This window comes from Gopherus evgoodei, chromosome 1, assembly GCF_007399415.2.
Source record: "Gopherus evgoodei ecotype Sinaloan lineage chromosome 1, rGopEvg1_v1.p, whole genome shotgun sequence".
NCBI classification, from domain to species: domain Eukaryota; kingdom Metazoa; phylum Chordata; order Testudines; family Testudinidae; genus Gopherus; species Gopherus evgoodei.
The window spans coordinates 199,992,039-200,014,491 of record NC_044322.1 but is presented as its reverse complement, the minus strand read 5'-3'; positions in this window follow the sequence as shown (position 1 = coordinate 200,014,491).

Here is a 22,453-nt window from a genome sequence, read left to right as displayed (position 1 = left end):
TGAAGATGAGAGAATGATCTGGATGCTATTCTGCTTCATGCAACACCAACACAATTATGAGCTTAATTCTGATTGCAGAATTTTTTTTATTGATGATGGTGTAATTGACTGCAAGAGGTCAGCTCTTTCCAGATCACTTTGCACAGCTCTAAATGACTATACAAGTTACAAAGCAATACATAATCAGGTTCATTCATTTTTTAAATTTTCTGATGTTTTTGTGTGAGGTTTGTCACTCTTCTGTTGCATTCACACAACTGTTTGCATTTAATTTCCATAGAATAGGGGAGAGGAAGGGGAGGGATGATAAATTATGACATACTTAACAAACTCATCCTTAATACAGGAATCTTTATTTGAGGCATCTTTAACAAAAACACCTTAGCAAAGTTATGGATATCTGTGCTGACCAATGTTTGAAACTGTTCCAGAATTAAAAACACTGGTGCGGAAGGGGGAAGAACAACCAAAAGAAAAAGTTTTATTGTGTGTACAAATCTTCAGCCATAAGTTTTAGATACGTCTTTTACTGATTTTTTTTTTCAAGCTTGAGGTGATTTCCTTCCTCAGTGAGGACTAGAAAACAGGCTCGAATCTTCAAGTTTCAGATATTTGGGAGTTATTCAGCGTTTAAGTGTATTCCCCTCCCACCTGAATCGTATAACTCAAAAATGGCTAGTCTGCTTTGCTCAGACTTGTCAAATAAGAAACAGAGTTCAGACATGCACCTGTAATGTTAACCTGCTTTGGGGAGTGCAGAAACTCTAGACAGAAGGCCTCAAACCCAGCAACTGAAGGGTGAGCGATTGATGTTGAAATAACTTATTTTTTCTTAAGATTTCATTAAGCAAAACATGACATGCAAAAGAAAGCACAAGATATACACATATCCCCATTCCCACCCACACATCTATTTCTGTACAAAATCTTTGCGCTATCTATCTACACTAGCTTACTAATGCATCCCTTTGTGGTGGCATCTATGCACTAACAACGTTACGGCAGAGCACCAATCTCTTTAAAGGACTCTAACCTCCTTCCTTGGCCTTGTACTTTGTCATTAGTCTACTTTAAATTATTTGTTTTAAAAAATATGTTTAATTATTTATATTAGTTTCGGTTTTGGAAAGTTTCTGAATAGTTTTTTCAGCAAAGTGCTTCTGGGGCCATCCTTTAGGGCTGTTACTGCAGGGGAGGGCTTTGCCAAGATATGAATCTTGTGTATTACTCTGTTCTGTAGCCATCCTGATTTCTGGTGGAAGGTAGTTCCACAGTTCCAGGTTCTCTACCAAGAAAAAGCTCCTATGAGCTTTGCTTGGGACTCTGCCAGTTCCTGGGTCCTATTGCTGTGATATGCTGGAATGAATAGAGAATGGGGCAGTCCCTGAACTAGCTAGCACCCAACCCTTTATGTTGAGACTCTACACACTCATGCAGGTCCCAGTACAGGACTGGGGCCTATATTAGATGAGACAAACAAATATAAAGACCAGCTGCTGGAGACACTCATGGGAAGGAAAGTGCATGCAGGCTGCTGATGGTAGGAAGAAGGACTCCTGAGAGACGAAGCATTCATTAAGATGGCTACTTTGATACACAATTGGCAATTGCATTCTCCTTCTCGATCACCTCAATTTGTGGGGCTCAAGCATTGGTCACAGATTTGGTTTGCTTCAAATTGTGGGTGACTTCATTATAAATGCTGGCTTTTTGCTGCCATGTTGAATGGATGGGAGAGATGGAAAGGAAAAGAAAATCCTTCAGCCGTAATCTCGTATAAGATAGTCTACGATTGGATGTTGCGGTCAGTAATTTCTTGCTAGATTTCTATTAGTGTAACTGGGTACACTGCAGTAGAAAAGCAGTAGACTGCAAAGGAAATATAGCACACCTGCAGGATCTGAAAACAGGAATGTAGTTGATCTTTTATAAATAACAATGTTTACCTATAAAGTGGTGTCTAGAGTAGCACTTAAATATCACAGGCCAAATTCACCTTTGGTGCCTCCATTAACTTCAGGGCAGATAGTCCAGAAATATATCTGGCTTCTCTGTATACAAGGCTACCTGGAGGAAAGGAATGTTTTATGTTTAACCATTGACAAGGTTTGTGACTTAGTTTTAAAGTATATTTTATATGTTGTCCCCTCTGACATACACTTTTAATTATTCTTAATAAATTCAAATTGGAGCAAGTATTTTGGAGTGCTAGGAACTAAAATATAAGTTATAGCCCTGATCTGTGCCAACCTTTGCAGGACTTGACAGCCTAGAATTGGAAGTGGCTGATGGAGCCCTCCAATGTAAAATGAAGAGTTAGGGATTTAATTAAAAAATGCCTATAATTTTATATCTTTAATGTATTACATAAATTATTCACCACATTTTGTTCGGCGTAGTATATATTTTTATATATCTTTTCCATAGAGGCATGATGCTCTTTTTCTCCACTAGTATCAGAAGATAGGTATAGATGTTTTTTATTATCCTGAGATAAGCATAAATGGCTTTATGTTCCACTTATATATTTTTATATTCCACTTAGTCCTGAAGTAGCTCCTAGTACCTCCATTCAACAACCAATATAATTATTAGCACGCTAGAGATCCGAACAATCAGTTTTCATTCTTTGAGGTCTCTGCCAGTACCATGTACTTTTCTCTTTGGTGATATATTTGTGTTGTAGTGCATGTGAAAGATTCCGGATTTGAAAACCATGGACTTTGAAGTCCTCTAATTATCCAGAGGAAAAAAAATCAGCATTAACAGCTGCAGTATTAGCTTTCCTATACTGTCCTGCAAATCTGTCTCACTGCTGACCTGGAGAGACCACTCCTAAGTGTGATTCCATCTCCATGATCCAGTTGATCCTTGGCCTCTCTGCTGAGATGGTCCACAAGTGTGCCAGTTAGTGGGGCTGGCTCTAGTAAAGTAAATCCTCGTTCAAGAAACAAGGAACTTGAATGACAGGAGTGACTGATTTCACAACACCCTCTGAAAATCCTTCAAGTGGTAATTGTCAGCTCAAGGCAGATTTGAATTTGTAACAAGCTCCATATTCCATTATCAGTTTTATTTTGTAAAGTAATAAAATGAGGGTAGTGTCAGATACTGTAAAGGTCATAAAATTTCTGGGGCATAAATATTTTCAACCACTCAAAAGTCAGCAATGCAAAAAGGACTTTAAATCTGCCTTAAGACAGCAGCTGAGAATTCCCCTGTTGTAGGAGAATCCTTAACTGACATAGGTCTGCCATAACCTATATTCCCCAGTCACTGGAATTTGAGGTACTCCAAAAAGGAGCAGAGGGGCTTCCTGGGATGTGTTATCCTCTGACAAAGTTAAAGTAGCCCTAAGACTTTGGTTTGACTTCCAAGTTTTGGGGTTGGGTGGAAAGATGGTGTAAAGCCACCTCAGTCCCCAGACCCACCCAGGGGGGTGACAAGCATTGATCTGGTATACTTGGGGTTCTAGCCCTTCCTTCTGGTCTCCCTCCTCCTTCCCCTATTGGCTCAGCTCCAGGATATGTGCTCTCCGTAATCTCTTTACTTGTTCCTTACAGAACTGCACTGAGCATCTCAGTTTGCCTAGGCTAAAGTCGCCGCAGCATTTGACTTCCTCCCTTTCCCAGCGCCTGGCATGTTTTGGCAGCAGCGTGACTGAAGGATGAGTACAGTCTAATTAACTCAATTGGAAGCTCTGCTCAATACAGTACCTTGTGCACCTTTTGTGTGGAGGTAAGCTATGCCCGCAAGTGAAACATGCCTTCAGAAATGCTGAAGCTAATAACATCCACCTCTGATATCATTCCCCTAAATTATGCTGTCATTCTAGTATATTCATACTGATATCATTCTGCTACAACGTAAGGGGATCCATTTATTATGAACAGATCCTTCTCCTGTACACACCAATTATTTTCACATAGAATGGATTGGAAGCAGGTCCCATTATTATACCCCGGTCAAGTCTATAAATAAAATCTTTCCCTTTCTTATTACTTATTTTCCTTCCATCTCTAATTCTTTGCATGTTTATCAGAGTTGTGTGTGTTTTAATCCATCAGCAGCTATACATTTTTCAAGCCCAAATGCCCTAAAACTGTGTATATTTTTCATGAGGTTTCCAAATATCCTTCCTGTTTTCTTCTGCTGGCAGCCAGAAAGAATAAGCCATCATTAAGGGCAGCAAACACCAGGTAAAAATTATACTGCTAATTAGCAGATATGCTTGTCTCTCTAGAAGCCTGCAATTGTTTCCGCAGCCATTACTGGGAAGGAAGTGCAGTGGTTATTTCCAGGCACATCTTTTTATTCTATTGCTATAGTAGCTGCAGTCTGTCTGTCTCCCTTGGTATTCAGTTTCTATCCGTTCAAATACAGTAGATTAATTTTATAGGATCAATGCTGTCTCCATCAGTGAAAGGTCTAGCTCTTTCTAAATGTACTGTCCTGCACTGCTTCATTTTTCATTCTACTGGTGGCACCAGCTTCAGCTACTTTCTGCCCACAGTCAATGCCATCTTTGTCAGCAAACCCAAGCCACTTACTGAAATCCACTGGCACTTCATGCAGTCATGTGAGTTTTGCTACATGGAATTTTGCAAACAATGCCAGACCCTGTGGTCTCGGTGCTCAGTAACAAAAGGCTCTGCAGGTGTTGGCCTATGGAAGCTTCATGAGTCTCTGCAATTGTGCAGGCTAATTAAGGCCCTGTTGATATTTGGTGTAGGACCATATTGGTTTAAATTTTGCAAAGAAGGCCATTGCTGCAAGCAGGGTTCCCAGTCCAAAGGATTTTTTTATCTGAGAACGGTGTTAGTCTGTTACGTGAATGTATAATAAGATTCTATTTCACTGAGTAGTCCAGAAAGTGTCCTGACTTCTTTTTGATCCAAACCAGCCCATTCCAAACACTGAGGAGAAAAATGAATGGATGCCAACCAAGGTTATTATTTCCAAGTGTATCCCATTTACAGTACGCACATGGTTCCCATCCTCAGCCCCGCTCTGCCCAGTATATGACAGGGATGTGCTGGGCGTGCCTTGGCGAAGTGATTCAGGATGCTGGAGACTTGAGCTATTCCTCTCTATGCCAGGTAAAAGGTCCAGAGTAGTGTAAAAGGCCCCTAAAAACCCTGGATTAGGCCAGGTAGGGATTTCCCCCCGTACAGCATTTCAGGGATTAGCCAAGGGCTGCATTCTAAGGCCTGGTCTACACTGCAGGGGGACTGATCTAAGTTATGCAACTTGAGCTACGTGAGTAACGTAGCTGAAGCTGACATATTTAGAACTACTTATTGTGGCGTCTTCACTGCAGTAGGTCGACTGCTGACGCTCCCCCATTGACTCTGCCTGCGCCTCTCGTCCTGGTCGAGTACCAGAGTTGACAAGAGAGTCCTCAGGGGTCAATTTATCACATCTAGATTAGACTTATCGCTGCCCATTGATCCAGCCAGTAATGTAGACAAGCCCTAAGGGCCCCCTTGCAAGCTCTGTCCTAGAGGATAGGTCCAGGGGTGGAGCTGTAGCCCATAGCTCGATTCTGGGCAGTGTTTTGGCCCATAGGGCAGCCCCTAGAGGCTGTTGTAACATAGACAGGGGACCGGGTCTGACTAAATTATTCCAAAGGTCTGTCCAGCCGCCAGAGCAGCCCAGGATCGGAGAGACACAAAAGTGATTTAAAGCCACCATAGTGCCCCTTCTCCTGTGCTGCATTCCTTATAGATGCCTAGCACAGACACTTATCCCTTACCTTGAGTCTCAGTGCTGAGTGTGCCTAGGTGAAGTGATTCAAGATGTTGAAGAACTGGGTTAATGCCCTTTTTCCAGCTGCTGAGTGACACAGAAGGATGTCCCCACTTGAGTTCAGTGTACACAAAACCTTAAACTTAGCTCTTAGCTCATTAGCAATTCTTACCCACCTTTGCTTATGTGCCTTTAAACACTGAGCTATTAACCTGTCAGTGAGCTAGGTGCTGCTGCAGCTTCCCATCTCATATATGTATATAAAATGCTATTATTCAATATATTTACCACACTTATATGGTTTGCTAACACCATTCTAAGAATTATTCCCAGTCCACATTTATCAAGAAAACTGTCCTGGGGCTTTGCTAGCAACAACCTGATTTATAAATGGCTCGAGCTAGAGCAGTTACTCTCTCAGTGTGAGCAGAGCTTTTATAATATGTAGGTGAAAGATGCCCCTGTTGTTACCTCGGGAGGCATTATTGGATGTTCCAAGCTGCCCCCTTTCTGCAGAGCAAAGTCCTCATTCTGGACAATGTCTAGAATTTATGTGAACTGAACTGAGTTGAGTTCTCCACTGAACATGTCTAGAAAATCCACCTGACATCTTAATGCAAGCAGTGGGTTAAACTCTGGGCTGACCAGTAATCAGTTAGGTGAAAAACTCTGGAGGCTGCCACAGCCTGATATTTGCTGCTGAGCACTTCCCTGAATGACATATCCTTTCTTGACATGAGCCAAGGGGATCATTTTTTGTCTTAAACGAGGCTTTATTTGCCCAAGTACTCATAGGGAATGTGGAGATCAGTAATCAGTGCAATGACTCTCCATGACTAGTCTCAGGAACAGATATATATGCTCGAGAAGAGAAACAAAGGACAAAAGTATTTAAAAAAAGAGAGTGCTAACCACTGAGAGAATTCTCTTGTCATCCCCTCTTGCATTACTCCCATTTTTAGGTCATAATTTTTCATTTTTTCATCCTTGTATAATGCGTCTGAGATGAGCCAAAATTGGAATATTGACCTTGAACCCTTTGAGCTTTGGAGTGGGTTTGGATTCAAGTTCCCAGATCCTAGCCTGGCACTCTAGTTTGGTTCTGGGTTGGCTGCAACTCTGAAAAGAGCCTTTCTTCAATTCTGACTCAAGATAGGGAAAATCTTGTGAACACAACTCATGAGATCTCACTGCCATCAAAACAGAGCCAGAACACTACATCTGATTCAACCTCGAACCTGAAACCAGAATGCAAACTTGACCTTGATCAACATCTGTTCCTGACCACTGCCTCCCTAACCCAATTCTGGTTCTCTTACATGTATTGCCATTACACTAGTAATGGAAAATGCTTTGAAAATGGCTAATCTTATAAAATTCTGATGTAACTTTACAGACAACACTCCAAGGAATAACTATTTTTACTTAGCTGTTCATTTTAATTTAATAAGTCCCTAGAGCCTCCAGGGACTGGTCTTCAAGCCAATCCAATCCTCCCAGCTTTCCTGTTTATGGTTGCAAGAGAATTCCCTTAGATGTATCTACTATAGCTCCACTACACAGCACAGGTTCCACACAAGAGAGAGGGGTGGGCGGTTCAGTGTGGAGAAAATCAGGCTTTTATATGGCTCAGCCCCTTTGGGAATCAAGCCACTTTTATGTGGGAACCTAACTGTAAGCACTCAAGTTTAAAAACAGTTACTCTACTGTAATTGATCCCCACCAACCTGACACTTAACAGTTGACTACAGCCAGTCAGGAATTTTTTGACAGAATGCCATATTCCAATGAAAAAACATTGTGTTGAGAGCCAGACTTTTTCCTTATCCTGATTCTTGCTCTCTGGAAAGCCTTACAATGGATTTGAAGAGAGACTCCAAGGACTCTGTAATCCCCTTGGGAAAATCTCCCCCACTCTGAGTAGCTCACTCTTTCTTGTCTAGGCTTCAAATGTGGTTCCCCTGAATGCTAGCTCAGGTAACCTTGATGGTTGAAATCCTCAATTGATATAAATGTGGCACTTTCACCTAAAATTTCATTCAAAAAATCTTTTTTCTTTCAATCCAAAAATTAAATAAAAATAACAGTTTGGCATTTATAACTATTTGTGTCAAGTCTATATTTCGGAAAGCTTTTTAACCACTGAATTTTTCAGGATGACGGATCTGTCATTTCTCGTCTAAATGAAAAACAATTATGTAGCTCAGTGATTATAAAAAGGGGGACAATTTAATAATGCAAATCTCTGTGCTCACTGATTTGTATCCTTGCTGCCTCTTCTTTGTCCTTGAATCTTTGACATGTCTGACTGTCATTTAATTAGCGGCTCTCTTCCTTTCCCTCCCCCACTTGTAAGTTGTAAATATATATATAGGTCCATAGTAGTAAATTTACCTGTTAATTTTTACAGATGTGAGGCAGCTGAGTAAAAGGACAAGCAAGTTAATCTAAGTGCAAGAACAATTAAAAGGGCATAAAGTGAGTTTGAAAACATTTATATCATGCGGCGTAACCTACAGAATTGCAATCCTTCTGGCTCTGCATTATTTATTACTTCCTGTTCCTACAGTGCAACTGTGGTGTTTATTACTTTTCAGGACATGATTTATAGGGATGATTGATGAACCACAGTATATGCAGAATGCCAACTTCTCAATTTATTGGATTGCAAAATAAAAGACTTAACTAAAGAAGGGCCAAGCAGGTTCAGAGAAGATAGACCAAACTTGGAAATAGGGGAGAGCATCCCATGCTATATCATTCGGACCACAACAAGCCTGGGACTCAGTGTTAAAGCAAAGAAGCATCAGCTTGTTTCGAACCAGAGCAGCTTGCCTGGACATCTGCATAGCTGACTAAGACCATCATAGTTCTATCTCTCCAAATGGTCTCTAATTTGGTTGTTCCAAAATCTTGGAGTAATATGGCCTCCTCATTTACACAGATGAAGAGCCCTAATCCCATGGAGCGGGCGTGTTATCATGTTATCTTATCCCCTACCACTGTTAAGGCTACTTCTCTTTCCCTCCATGGCTGCCCCATGCAAGCTCTGCTGTATGTGACTAAGAATGAGGTGTGATTAGCCAGATATGGAGAGAAATCAGGGGGCCATCTACCTTATAAGGCTTAAGACAGAATAGGCTGCAGTTTCTGACATAAATTCCTATTGGTTTGATCATCAGCCACTCCCTTCTCTTTGACAGGCTGCCATCAGCCATCCTTATTGAGCAGTGCGATTGCAGGCCATGCTGTTGTTGCTGCAGGTGTCCTACTGAGCAGTACAGAAAGACTGCATGTGTTCTCATAGACCTTGTCCCAATATGAGTTTTAGTGACTTTAACTACTGTGAAGTCCCACCAGACCCACCACTCTGCAGGCAGGATGTGGTGGATCATTGGGAATGCTGAATAAAGCAGTACAGATAATGAATTTTGCGCTTCACTGGTAATTCTGGAAAAAATGTTTCTGGTCAAACTGAAAATGAAACTTTTTGGAAATTTTGGTGAATTGAAAAGTTGGAAAAACATTGGAGTTGAACAAAATGTTTACATTGACCCAAAATGAATTTTTTTGATTTGATTTAGAGCATTTTTGATTACTGTTTAATAAAGCTAAAGAAAATTTTGAAATGAAAACTTGCTTTGAACTGAAGAATCAAAATGTTTTGATTTTTGAAATTTTTTAATGTTTTTTTTTTCAACTGAAACAAGTTGGTGAAACTGACATGAATTAACAAAATGTTTGTGTTAACAAATCTGTATTTTTCACTGAAAAAGAGTGTAGTATGAAACATTTCTCCCACCTCTCCTGCTGAAGATGCACAGTATGACAAGTTGAAAAATAGAATGTAAAACTTACAAAAACATTTTTCTCATTAAAATTTGAAATTGATTAAATGTTTCATCCAAAATGGATTTTGAAACTTTTTTAAACCAGTTCTATCATTGGCTGAAAAATTAAATTTGCTTTATCAAAAATTGCATAGCACTTTTCCATTAAAATTTCAAATGTCAATGAAATATGGTGTCAATATTTGGAATTTTTAGAGTTTTGACTTGCCCTATTGAACCACTTTTCCCATAAGCTTTCCCTCCTGTATGCGTTTTCCATAGATAATGACAAAATATGTTTTCAGTCAAGAAGAACACAAAGGGGATCCTTCCAAGTCATTACATAAACTGACCCACTGAAGTGTAAACCACTGTTCAGAATCAATTACATATCCCCCTCTGTCTTTGACTGGCAGAGGATACAAGTCTGTTACAGCTCCAGTGTGGAAGACTTGGCTTTTTAGCTTGAGCTTTAGCAGCTTTTCAGATCTGGAGGTTTCTGGTGCAGTCGGTGGCATGTGGGCCAAGATGGCATCCATCACCTAAGCACTAAGTGTGACTATTTTACCTCACTGCACAGCTCTGCACGGTCAGGTAGTCTGGAATTTTAGATCAAGCTTGCCCTTGACAGAATGATTAGAGCACTTCCCTTTCCACTACCAGTCTTGTTTTCTTTGAACCTCCCTCTGATTTTCTGGCACTTACGGGTTTTACACAGTTGTCTTTCAGTGGGAAAGACAGGTAACACTGAACAAGGCAGAAGGAACAAAAATACAGGAAAGTTTAAAAACTTGGTAAAATCTAGGGTGTGGGGGGGTGTTGATTGTGTAAGTAGTTGAAAGGCTTTTTTGGTTAGTTTTGACAAGGTTTGATTTTTAGAGGAGGGCAACTGATCATCAAGAGGCTCTTAGGACTTTTCCCACTGCGTATGAGCTTGATGGCTGTTTGCCTATATGTAGCGTACTGCATTGCTGTGAATAACTTGACTACTGTGTAGGTTGATACCTGTGTATAACCCTTCTGCCAGGTGGAGTCGGCAGCAACAAGGGCTGGGTTCAATGTCTAGGGGTTTTTCTACGAACAACATAAAGTAGAACCAGCTTAAGAGCCCACCCAGTAATCTAGGAATATTAACTATCACCCCGGGCGCCTCTGAGAAGCAATACTTCCCCTCTCACAAGCACTGAGTCTGTGTAAAACAAAATAAAACTTTTAGGAAAAGGGGACCCAGCATTAATTTGGGAAACCACCACAACAAGGATTCAAAAGCATGTGTCCATAAGCAAATACCCAACCCAGGCCCAGAGAGCATTGGGCAGTGTCCTTTGGTTCAGTTTCTTACTATGAATTGTGAATGTCAGACAAATGAAAGTCTCTTAACACACCACTCCTCTCTCCCTCTGCTGCACCCCACTCACAGTTTGTGGACCTTAGTTAGCAAAGACCCAGAGTTCAGAGGCTTTTTCATGGGGTTTCACTCCCCCTCCCTGGATGAGGCATGTTGAACAATGCCTCTGCTGTTGCTGCCTTTGCTACGGGCTCACAGCTGCTGTTGTGTCATTGCCGCTGTTTCTCTGCCCCAATATCTCTCTCTGTCATTGCCCTCAGCAAGTCACATTCTGAGGTTTCACGACTTACCCGAGCTCTTAGTGATTTCAGCCGACAGTGAGGAACCTCACTTTCTGTGTTCTTTTGCGGGAACACTGTTCCCACACAAGGTCTGTGGCTTAGCTCCTATATCTGCTCAGCAGTGACGTCAACTCCATGACTCACCAACTCGAAACAAGGACTGTCAGTTGTGTCTAATCAGCTGTCTTTAAACACTGGAGAGAGGCAGCTCGAATGTTGTCTAGGAGTCTACATCACTAGGTAAAAAATCTGTCTGCACTCACTCTCCCCTTCACTGAGATTTGGCATCCCTAGCCACCTGCTAGCATGTGAGGTTCAGTTTAAGGTCACCCCCTCTTCAATCAGGACAGGCTAAACACAGTTCTGCTGCCCTTTACTCGTGCAGTAAGCATAACAACTTTCCATTTACCCCTGCATTCAAATACTAGAGTGATTTGTAACCCAAAACCAACCAAAATTGATCATTTTGACAAAGCAGCTTCACCTGCTGCACACCTAGGCACAGTAGGTGTGTCTATGCAAGCACGGATTTTTCTGTGGCTCTTTACTTTGATTGGTTCAAAGTCCTCATCAGGTATAGAGAAGGTATCTTTCTGAAAACATTACGTAAACATTATTCTTTTGCCAAAGACAAGTTCATAAAGCTTTTTACATACATATCCTGGAAATGAAAATGGTTAAGATAGAGATCTCTCTGTTGTTGGGCACAGATTTCTCTTTCATTTCTCTATAACTAGGGACCAGCAAACATCAAAACATTTGGAGGCTAACTTAAGTATCCCAAAGTCTGGATGCCCATCCAAATGTATTCAAACTACTTTGATTGAAAAATCAGGCTGTAAATATCATGCAAACTGGCTTTCTTTTCAGATTTCTAGTATTTTCTGGTTTTGAGTGGCATAGAAGAATCCAAAGCCTTTCAATATTTTAACCTGTAATACCAGCTTAAACCAGGAAGTACAAAGCTGAGTGGGTTGGTTTTTCCCCTAAAATAAAATCACCAACATCACTGGCACTAATTGGTACCCTTGTTAGCAAGCTCAGTAGAGACACCAGGAATTTAATGTATATAGAGCCAGTACTAGAGTTAAGCAAATAATTTACAATGAATAATTTATTCATTTAGTTTAGCCACCTTTTCTGCTTATGGACGGACATTGCGGTTTCTTAAAATGTATCGACTATTCAAATGTATTCAACAATTTTTTTCATTTGTTTTGTTTTTTTAATTCTATGACTTGATGACAAATATTGCAATACTGCTGCATTGCTTAACAGTGATTGTTCACATGTCACATGTATAATTTCTCTTTCCCTAACGGATAAAGAACTTTTGGCTCAAATATTTGTCTGTGGGAATTTAAAATGTAGATTCTGCAAATATTCATATGTGCAGTTGTAAAATTGCCTTCTGTGAACATCTTTTACCAGTAAAAGTGAATTGCTCAAACATTTGCAGAAAGCAAACACAAAATGGGCGCCTTTGAAGTCTAGGGCAGTTTTACCATTGACTTCATTGTGACCAGAATTTTATCGAAGAGATAGGCCCATGTCAAAAGCTAATTTACTGAAAAAATTTGAATAAATATTTGTGGGAATGATTTTTGCTTGTTTGGCTTTTTTGCATTATTCACCCAGCTCTAGCCTCAATTATTCTCTTTCTAATCACATCATGACACAGATTAGGAATGCGGTCCACTATTGGGACAGCATGGGGAAACTTGCAGAGTCTTTGTGGTTGTCAAGCTAGGATCTTTTGCCAGCACTTAATTGACCTAGTTCCCCCTTTCAGTGAAGGGTAATATAACTAAACTTCTATGAACTTCCAAAAAGTTCTGGACTTATTCGAGTTTTGGTTGAAAATCCAGAACGTTTCTTATTTTGTCCAAACAAGTCCAGCATCTATAACTTTCAATTGCATTAAAGGGAAATGAAACACTGTGGCAAAAAAAGACAAAAAACAGCGGGAGCTGCGATTGGCCGAACCTGCGGACATGGCAGGTAAACAAGCCGGCCCAGCCCGCCAGGGGGCTTACCGTGGTAAGCCACGTGCCAAAGGTTGCCAATCCATGCTCTTTACACACAAACACACATACACACAGAAGCTTATTATATCTACTTTAAGATGAGATATGATGAGTCAAATGGTGCCATTACCATAAAAAGGGGAATAAACAATGACACCATCAACATGTTAAAATGACCCAATATTTGTATTTGTTTCTGTTAGTTTAATGACTCTGTGTATCATTTCAAGACATAAATTTTATTTCTTTGTGACCTCAAACTAACCCACAACAAAAATCTAAAGGGTAAAACAAAAGAAATCTAATAAAAAGCTTGTCCAGGTATCACTGAATTGTAGTAGCATTGCTTACATTTCTAGTCAACGTCGTTATCATCTTGTTCATCATCATGATCCAGGGTGATCAGATGTCCTAATTTTACAGGGACAGTTCCGATTTTTGGGTCTTTTTCTTATATAGGGTCCTTTTACTCCTCACTCCCTGTCCCAATTTTTCACACTTGCTCTCTGATCACCCTATTATGATCTCTGTCAAGAGTGCAGGGATTCACACAGTCATCTTTGCCTTGACATGTTCACAGGTCTGTTCAGGGAAGATTGTTCTGACTACAGATAGAGTTTATTGTGCAGTGACCTCTACTGTTACAGGCACAAATAAAGTCTTGTAGAAGCTTAGATGCCATTGGGCCCTTGAAGAATACAGGAAGTAGTTCATCATCCACATTTTTCTTTCCATGTTGCAGTGGTGATCCAGTATCTGGTTTGCCTATTTGTGAAGACATCCAAATTTTCGTTTGTCGAGATGCTTTTTTGATGCTCTTCAAAACTGTCGTCATATAGTGGGAATTTGGCCAGTGACTTTTCCTTTTTGATGACTATACTGAGGCACATGGGTCTCCTTTTCTTTCTCGCTCTGATCATACCACACTGCTACCAACTTCCTTGCTGCAGAAATTGTGGCTTGTCTGTCACTGTCTCCCTATTTGGCAAGATCTCAGAGGCTGTAAGCTCCGTTTGTTTTGACATTAAATATAGAGTCACATCTTGTTAACACATGTACAGCAGGAAGTACATTGCAGAAGGCAGGAGTGTGTGCCACAAATAGCATAGAATCGTAGAATCATAGAATACCAGGGTTGGAAGGGACCTCAGGAGGTCACCCCTGCTCAAAGCAGGACCAATCCCCAACTAAATTATCCCAGCCAGGGCTTTGTCAAGCCTGAGCTTAAAAACCTCTAAGGAAAGAGATTCCACCACCTACCTAGGTAACTCGTTCCAGTGCTTCACCACCCTCCTAGTTAAATTTTTTTTCCCTAATATCCAACCTAAACTTCCCCCCACTGCAATTTGAGACCATTACTCCTTGTTCTGTCCAGAACAGTCTAGATCGTCCTCTTTGAAGCCCCCTTTCAAGTAGCTGAAAGCAGCTATCAAATCCCCCCCTTATTCTTCTTTTCTGCAGACTAAATAATCCCAGTTCCCTCAGCCTCTCCTCATAGATCATGTGCTCCAGCCCCCTAATCATTTTTGTTGCTCTCTGCTGGACTCTTTCCAGTTTTTCCATGTCCTTCTTGTAGTGTGGGGCCCAAAACTGGACATAGTACTTGAGATGAGGCCTTACCAGTGCTGAATAGAGGGGAATGATCAAGTCCCTCGATCTGCTGGCAATGTCCCTACTCATACAGCCTAAAATGCTATTAGCACACTTTTGACTCATATTCAGCTTCTTGTCCACTGTAACCCCTAGGTCCTTTTCTGCAGAACTGCTGCCTAGCCACTCGGCCCCTAGTCTGTAGCAGTAAATGGAATTCTTCCATCTTAAGTACAGGATTCTGCACTTGTCCTTGTTGAACCTCATCAGATTTTTTTTGGCTCAGTCCTCTAATCCATAGCATGCATCCATAGTATGGACAGGTATGAAGCAATATTTGTCTTTTGTGCTGATAATGCTGCCTGTTTCAGTCCACATTATGTATGTGTTCTAGTTTTGGAAGTCATGAACAGCAAGCACCAAAACATCTGTATCAGGTGACCTGATTACTATGGGTCCTTTGACTCCAAGAGACTCAAAAGCCATAGTAGCATGTACAGGATGCAGAAGCATTGTTGTGTCCACTTTCTCTTGAGTACTGTACAAGTCTTGGGCTTCTTCAGCACCTCTTCTGGTGATGGACTTTGCTACTGCAACACTGCAAAACCCTCCAGCAAGAAAGGTGCGTGTATGTGTATGCGGTATGCTCCAACATGCTCAAATGCATTTTGAACCATATATTCAGAGAGGAATTTTACAAGTGACTGCATTCCTGATGCCACATTTAGAAACTTATTTTTTGTGGAGGCACAGGGTGTCCACCAATCACCTGTTATTTCTTGTATTCAGCTTTAGATCCTATCCTTTGTGATCTTTCTGTAGTTTTCACAGTGTTATTGTTGTCAGAGACTTTGATTACAGCATTAGCTTTGTCAAATCCTTTTAGGACCTGCCTCAGGCACTTAGCAGCCAATTCATCAAATATGTGGAATTTGTCTCCAGCCATCACTTATATGACAGCCATGGCATCTCTGATGTACACTGTTGTTTCTTTGTTGCATGCTCTTAACACATGGATTCTTTCTGCTTGAGCTTCCAGCTGATGCCCTAATTTAGCTTTGTCTGTTCTTCTCATTGTTCCATCTGCAAGGGACATAGGCATAGGTCCTATCGGGTGACTAAGAACAGTTGCCACTTAAACATCATTTCTGCATCTTCCTATAAACAGGACTCTGGGGGAAATAATTGCTGGACTGATAGCTGCTCAGACTGTCCCTCCCTTGCCATACTTATATTTGGTCTTTTTGGTCATGTCACCCAGATTTCTTGACTGGGCTGAAGAAGCTCTAGTGTCCCATCAGAATCAAGTGCACTTCTTACAAATCTCTCCATTTGTTCTTCACCAACATCTGCCAAATAACACATTTTTCAAAGTTTGTGGAGAGTCTTTCTCTTTTATGTCATCTTTAAGGGGCTTATATCCTCTGTCTTCATATACCGTAACTTCCCTATGGCATGTAAAATTCCCAAGGTATATTGTTAGCATCACTTCCACCATTTTTCATTTTGAACAAGTATACTCACGTGTGCTAAATTTTATCTATATGTTAGTATCAAAATTGCCATTTTTGTTTAGTGGGCATTTTAATGGAAGCCCAACATGAAACTGTGTGTTACCTCTAATACTGAATTTTAAAAGCTAGTTTCTAGACTATTTCAAAGGCTAGTACTGCATGCATAGGCAATTACAAATTAAAACCTTCTATCAGGCAGACTAGGTGCTACATTGTATGTACAAAAGCTTACAAATGGAAAAGTATTACATTAGGAATTCATGTACATTTAGATCTATGCAGTATGAACTATGCATGCAATCTACTGCTACTGGTGCACACCCGTCAGTCTGAGATTGATCAGGTTGAAAATTTCAACTGCAAAAATAGAAAACTGTTATAATCACTTGTGAGATACTTTGACAATTAAGAATATGCGATGTGGAAACACATACGATACTATATTGCAACTGTTGCCACGTGTTAAATAGCTTCATTATTTCGAAAGAAAAACCACTTACTCATGCAAATCTAATAAAAATCTTTTAACAGAGTGTCATTTGGTAGCTTTGCCCAATAAGGAACACATTAAGATGTTGAAATTAACTGTAAAAACTGTAGCCAATCATGTTGCTTTGTTTCTAGAACTGAGCCAAAATGACACTTTCTCATTTTGGGTATAGTTGTTTCACCTAGCCTTCAGGCTTATGGTACTACTTGACAGCTCCACATCATACTTCATCTAAACATACATAAAATATGCTTTGAAATCATATATGATTTGGGTGTGTGTACAGTGGCTACATTAAATTTCAAATGTATGATCCTTTCTGGAGCATTGCTATGTGCCTTGTAGACAGTAGCTAGTAGCAGTTGCTAAAAGATTTAGAGCCCTCAAAGGATATGCTCAAGTGTAGCTATGCATTTAGCCCATACCTAGGGATTGCCCTGGAAAATTAATTGCTTAGAAACAATGATAAATGTTGCTGTGGTATGTCCTGCACTCAAAAATTTGTGAAAGAACCTATGTTCACAGGACTTTCATCTTAATTTTGGATAGGCTGAATAAGCCTCATTAAATACTTATCCAAACAGAACTTCTAGACCATACAAAGGGCACTCACTGGTGTACTATATACAGTTAAAGGATGCAAAATGCATTCTCTGTCTAAATCAATGGTTTCAAGTCACAGTGCAATAACTGACAGTGTAGCAAATTTCTTGGAACTTGGAGGGAGGAGCACATGTTGCAGAAGGGAACTATTTGGAGGAAGCACCAGAAAGTCAAACTATGTACTCCTGGCCAGGGTGTCAGCTACAGTTGCAGTCCCTCTGTACATAATTCACTTAATAAAAACCCAGATCAGTTTCAGAAACCTGGAGTCATTTTATGTTATTGCCCAGTACACTGTATGTGAAACATAGTGAAAGTGATCAGTCTAGTGAGATCTAAACCATAGAAGAGTGTGATTAACAGGCAAATAAAGCAGCACCTAGAAACAGTGCAAGCAGGCAGCTTGGAGGGACTTAGACCACCAGGAATGTTCCAATGAAAAGGAGGATATCTGCAGCATGACTTTAGCAGATCTGAAGACTGTCAGTGGACATGTGCTGCAGAAGAAGTCTGCCAGCTTTACAAATGCCATACTTACAACTATGCTATTAGATCAATGACCTATTCTAGGTGGATTGTTGAGCCAGCTGCAATATCATCTCAGTAAACACTGATAAGCAGAAATATTAGACTAGAGAAATGTGACCAGCTGCTCATGACGTACAATAAAACTATTCTGAGGCCCATTGGCCTGTGCAGATTGCTACAAAAATGTAACTAGAGCTGGGTAATGACAGCAAAATAATAATTTGCTAGTATTCATTATAAATTTTAAACATATTCACTTTCATTATGCCCATTTTGTGTTCACTATGCATATACTAGCAGTGTTACAGGAATGTTCCATGTATAACTGAATATCCAATAAATACTGAAGAATAGTGCCAGAATGTGATCTTTGAATTCTTAATAATGAGCATTTGCACTGAATTATGATTCTAGCAGTTTTACTCTTCCAGCCAGGAACTGAAATGAACTATGTGATTTGTGTCCATAGTATCTGAAATTTAAAATATCAGCAACTCGTATTCAGGCCTGTAGAGAGAATTCTGGGGCCCTGGTATCTCATGTTTGCTGGGACCCTGCCCACTTCAATATCATCTCCATTTCATCCGAGGCCTGGTCTACACTATGATTTTAAGTTGAATTTAGCAGCGTTACCGCGATTTAACCCTGGACCCATCCACATGACAAAGCCCTTTTTTTCGACTTAAAGGGCTCTTTAAATTGATTTCTTTACTCCATGTCCGACAAGGGGATTAGCGCTGAAATTGACCTTGCTGGGTGGAATTTAGGGTAGTGTGGATGCAATTCGACGGTATTAGCCTCTGCAGTCTATCCCAAAGTGCTCCATTGTGACCACTATGGAAAGTGCTCTCAACTCAGATGCACTGGCCAGGTAGACAGGAAATAGCTTGCGAACTTTTGAATCTCATTTCCTGTTTGGACAGCGTGGCAAGGTGCAGGTGAGTGCAGATCTCATCAGATCTCATCAGCAGAGGTGACCATGATGGAGTCCCAGGATTGCAAAAGAGCTCCAGCATGGACCAAACGGGAGGTATGGGATCTGCTCACCCTATGGGGAGATGAATCCGTGCTAGCTGAACTCTGTTCTAGTAAACGAATGCCAAAACATTAGGAAAAGGCTCAAAGGGCATGAATGACAGGGACACACAGTAGTGCCATGTGAAAATTAAGGAGCTAAGGCAAGCCTACACAAAACCAGAGAGGCAAATGGTCGCTCCGGATCAGAGCCCCGAACATGCCGCTTCTATGATGCCATGCTAGGGGGTACATCCACCACTACCCCAACCCTGTGCTTTGACTCTGTCAATGGAAAATCAAGCAACACAGAAGTGGATTTTGGGGATGAGGAAGATGATGATGAAGAGATTGAAGATAGTTCACAGCAAGGAAGTGGAGAAACCAGTTTCCCCAACATCCAAGTGTCATAGTATCTTTCCCCAATCTGAACCTTAGAGTCCAAAAGTTGGGGTACCAGCATGAATTCCTCTAAGCTTAATTACCTGCTTAGATCTAATAAGCTGCCACCAATCAGGAATTCCAGTGCCTGATACACTCTGGTCCCCCCAAAATCTTCCCTGGGGACCCCCCCAAGACCCAGACCCCCTGGATCTTAACACAAGGAAAGTAAACTCTTTCCCTCACCTGTGCATCTCCTAGGATTTCCCTCCCTGGGTTACCCTGGAAGACTACCGTGATTCAAACTCCTTGAATCTTAAAACAGGGAGGAATGTCCCCTCCTCTTTCTCCCTCACCCAGAGGCAATACAGATTCAAGCTCTGTGAATCTAAAACAAAGGGATTCCCCCTTCTTCCCTCCCTTCCCCTTCCCTGTTAAGTACAGACTCAATTCCCTTGAGCCTCAACAAGGGGAAAAAATCAAACAGGTCTTAAAAACAAAACTTTTAATAAAAAAAAAGAAAGAAAAAGGTAAAAGTTATCTCTGCAATATAGATGGTAAAAGTTACAGGGTCTGTCAGCTTATAGAAACTGGAGAAAAAGCCTCCTCCAGCAGAGATACAATTTAAAATACTTCCAGCAAACTACACATTTGCAAATACAGAAAACAATCAAAAGACTATAACCGCCTTCTTCACTAAATACTTACTATTCTGAATATATAAGAGGCTGTAGCAGGGAGATTGGCAAGAAACCTGGTTGCACGTCTAGTCCCTTCCAGGACCCAGAGAGAAAAAAAACAAACCCAAAAAACACAAACAAAGGCTTCCCTCCACCGAGATTTGAAAGTATCTTGGCTCCTGATTGGTCCCCTGGTCAGGTGTTTGGTTCCCTGTTTGTTAACCCTTTACAGGTAAAAGAGACATTAAACCTTAACTATCTGTTTATGACACCAAGATATGTTTTTCACTCTTGACCTGGAGCCAGGAACCCCAGAAACTGCCCAAGGCGGGATCCTGGACCATGAAGGCGGAGAAGGGACCTCTGGTGAGTGAACCTTTGTAAATATTACACATGGTTTAAAAGCAAGTGTGTTTAATGATCAATTTGCCCTGGCATTCTTGGCCAGTACAGTTACTGGAAAAGTATGTTAACATGTCTGGGGATGGATAGGAAATCCTCCAGGGACATCTCCAAAAGTATTAAACAGGCCAGTAGCACATATTTGGGAATCATTGCATAACAATGCATGGCAGCGCACGGTCCCGGTGTTTGCTGGCATTCAAACAACATCTGTTTTTTATCTCGCTGTGTTATCCTCAGGAGAGTGATATCATTCATGGTCACCTGGTTGAAATAGGGTGCTTTTATTATGGGGACATTCAGAGGTGCCCGTTCCTGCTTGGCTGTTTGGCTGTGGCTGAACAGAAATGTTCTCAGCTGTTAGCCGTGCGGTGGGGGGAGGGGTAAAGCGTGAGTGATCTCTCACACCAAACCAGCAGGCCCTCAATTCAAGAGGCAAAATGTGACCTTGTAATGAAAGCACATGTGATGTGTAATGTGAACAGCAAGGTTTTACGTGAAAGTGTACCCATTTTTCTCTAAAATGTGCCTTTTTAACCATTCTCCCTTTTCCTCCATCAGCTACAAATATCTCTCCTTCGCAGAGGCTAGTGAAGATTAGAAGGCGAAAAAAACACAGTCGGGATAAAGTGTTCTCTGAGCTCCTGCTGTCCTCCCACACTGACAGAGCACAGCGGAATGCATGGAGGCAGACAATGTCAGAGTGCAGGAAAGCACAATATGAACACAAGGAGAGGTGGCGGGCTGAAGAGAGTAAGTGGCAGGCTGAAGATGATAGGTGACATCAGCTTGCTGACAGAAGGAAAGAGTCGATGCTCGGGCTGCTGGAAGATCAAATTCATATGCTCCAGCGTATGGTTGACCTGGAGGAAAGGCAGCAGGAGACAGACCACCGCTGCAGCCCCTGTGTAACCAACAGCCCTCCTCCCCAAGTTCCATAGCCTCCTCACCCAGATGCCCAAGAATGCGGTGGGGGAGCCTCCGGTCACCCAGCCACTCCACCCCAGAGGATTGCCCAAGCAACAGAAAGCTGACCTTCAGTAAAGTTTTAAAGTGCAGTATGTCCTCGTCCTTCTCTCCTCCCCTCATCCACCCCCCCAACCCAGTGCTTCCCTCCTCCACCATCCCTCCCAGGATACTTTGGCAGTTTCCCCCTCCCTATTTGTGTGATGAATTAATAAAGAATGCAAGAATGTGAAGCAACAATGACTTTATTGCCTCTGCAAGTGGTGATCGAAGAGGAGAGGGGAGGATGGCTAGCTTACAGGAAAGTAGAATGAACCAGGGGGCGGGGAGGGTGGGTTCAACAAGGAGAAACAAACAGAACTTCCACACCATAGCCTGGTCAGTCATGAAACTGGTTTTCAAAGCTTCTCTGATGCGCACTGCGCCCTCTTGTACTCTTCTAACCACCCTGGTGTCTGGCTGCACGTAATCAGCAGCCAGATGATTTACCTCAACCTCCCACCCCACCATAAACGTCTCCCCCTTACTCTCACAGAGATTGTGGAGCACACAGCAAGCAGTAATAACAATGGAATATTGGTTTTGCTGAGGTCTATCCGAGTCAATAAATTGCGCCAGTGTGCTTTTAAACATCCAAATTCACATTCTTCCACCATTCTGCACTTCCTCAGCCTATAGTTGAACAGCTCCTGACTACTGTCCAGGCTATCTGCGTATGGCTTCATGAGCCATGGCATTACGGGGTAGGCTGGGTCCCCAAGGATAGGCATTTCAACATTCCCAACAGTTATTTTCTGGTCAGGGAAGAAAGTCTCTTCCTGAAGCTTTTGAAACAGACCAGAGTTCCTGAAGATGCGAGTGTCATGTACCTTTCCCGGCCATCCCACATTGATGTTGGTGAAGTGTCCCTTGTGATCCACCAGTGCTTGCAGCGCCATTGAAAAGCACCCCTTTCGGTTTATATACTCGCTGGCTTAGTGCTCTGGTGCCAAGATAAGGATGTGAGTTCTGTCTATCACCCCACCACAGTTAGGGAATCCCATTTCAGCAT